The sequence below is a fragment of the Fragaria vesca genome, linkage group LG1, assembly GCF_000184155.1.
Source record: "Fragaria vesca subsp. vesca linkage group LG1, FraVesHawaii_1.0, whole genome shotgun sequence".
Classification (NCBI taxonomy): domain Eukaryota; kingdom Viridiplantae; phylum Streptophyta; class Magnoliopsida; order Rosales; family Rosaceae; genus Fragaria; species Fragaria vesca.
In genome coordinates, this window is record NC_020491.1 from 20,885,750 (window position 1) to 20,887,976 (window position 2,227).

At 34.1% G+C, this 2,227-nt stretch overlaps 1 non-coding gene across 1 annotated transcript; it reads right to left on the minus strand.

Annotated features, from left to right (window-relative positions):
* Positions 1–474: 474 nt before the first annotated feature.
* On the minus strand, positions 475–1,963 carry LOC101291760. The gene is made up of 3 exons (XR_183796.1): positions 1,570–1,963; positions 1,189–1,285; positions 475–977 (listed from the first exon to the last, which is right to left on the minus strand). It is a non-coding gene; the product is annotated as an uncharacterized LOC101291760 (transcript).
* Positions 1,964–2,227: the final 264 nt, after the last annotated feature.

Here is a 2,227-nt window from a genome sequence, read left to right on the forward strand (position 1 = left end):
AAAAAACATTTATGGGTATTATGAACTTACGGATGAGAATCCATTTAATTAATAAGTTGAAATTGAAGTGTAATCTAACCATTACCATGAGAGAGGTATTTGGACACCGTCTTAGCTGCATACAGCTGCATACGCATCCATGTTTTTTAGTGGCTTGAAGCAATTTGGTGCATACATAAGCATCCATGTTTTTTTTTTTTTTTTTTAGTAGCTTGCAGCAATTTGGCTACGAACAACGTTTGTACCTTTTATTTCTTCTTCTTTTTTCCAGTATATTGGGTTAATCATGTGACCATACTTTCATGTCTAACTAAAAAATATAAAAAAATGAACTATACCTTATTATTTTTCCTTTCTTCTTCCTTTTTCCAGAACCCCGCAAGTTTATGTATTACTAAAATACTATATTAGCTTCTATCTTCATAAATGAAACCTAAGCAAATTTTATGAGCAGAAAAGGATAAACCATATTAGTGTTGCAGAAAACAGTGTTTCAAGTATATGAACCACGTACCCTACCATAGTGTTTTCTTTTGTCCTTTATCAAGTATGCCAAAATCAGAAATGCTCTGACGGTTCTTTTATCTATCAAAGATTTGCATACAATTTAGTAATACGACATATTATTCTAGATAATAGCAGATGCAAGGATAAAGAAGCAAACTTGAATAAAATAAAATAAAATAAAATAAAAAAGCAGGAAGAAAGAGGGAAGTAATAAGACATCAGCTATCGTGCAGATTGCAAAATTAATCAGTATACTGTGCAAACTTACCACCATTTAATGTAATGATGACCTTTCTGAAATGGAAGGGATAAGGATTATTTCTGGAGGGGCTGAAAGGTAGAACAACATATAGGCACTGTTTTGGCTAATGACTTCCAAAGTGTCAAGGTTTCTCGATGTCTCTAGAGATTCTGGAAGTGAGCTTCAAGAAAACTACGGAAACAGCAGAACCAAATTCTTTTCACAGAATCTGAAAGATAAAGAAAAAAGGCCTTCCATGAAACTCACAGATAAAAAAAGGCATTTATTTTTCTTTTCACGATAATATCCAAAGTAAGGAAGTTCTATATTCAAAATCAAAATTCAAAGCTCACAATGAAAAAAAAAAAAACAACTCCCACACATCCAGAAAAATCATAAACATGCTTACAAATTATCAGATTGGCAAATCAAATCAGTACCAATAATTAGAAAAATGAGGAGGAATGGTATCACTATCAGATTGATTTTGATGGTGCAATTCCAAAGAAGCTCTTCCTTGCCGAATATATTCCTACACTAAAAAAAGGACATGAATTAAAGAAAGTACACCACAATCTTCTGTCAAAAATCAGAACGCAATAGAAATTTAATACAAACAACAATACAAATACCTACAAATTGAAATCCAACACAATAAAATGAAGGTTGAATGAAAAAGAAATACTCGGAATGGACTGTAATCAAATCCGGTATGAAAAAGAAATACCTGGATTGGGCCATAATCAAATCCGGTATGAAAAAGAAATACCCGGATTGGCCTGTAATCAAATTGAATGAAAAAGAAATACCTACAATCTCACCTCGATCATTGTCAAATTCAGTGGAAGATGCAAGAGCATCTCGTATCAGACTTAGAAACCAGTGGAATCAATCCTTGAGGTCTCAGACTGCAAAGAGACAAAGCCCGAATCAGCTGAAATCAAGTGAAACGAAAAACCTAATCAAAAAATTCAATGAATGAATCATGAAAGTGATGAGAGAACCTGAGATGAAGAAGCGATAGGGGGCGAAGCTAGAGTTTTGGATTGAGAAATAATTGGGAGGGAGGGCTGGGCGGTAGTCGGGTGTAAAGGAGGAGAGGCCGAGTCTGTCTGGACACTATCAACGCTGAGTCTGGAAGCTTCAAGATCAGGTACAGAACGAAAATACAATCTGATGAAAACTTGCGCGACGCAGCAGAACAGAAAATAGTAACATTTCAAGGTTTGATAACAAAATCTACTTACATAAAATGAAATATATGCGAAAATGACGAAATCTGAGGACTAATCAGTCTTTCTCTGAATTACATGATGATTTTATGCTCCCAACTTGCGGCATCAGCTTCAGCTCCTTCATATCTTCTTTCAGTCACTTTTTGCACCCAAAAATCAAAATATCATAACAGGTAGTAAAACAAAACAATGTTAAAAGAAAGTGTTTCTTTTTATACTCAAAATGATTTGTACCTGATGATCA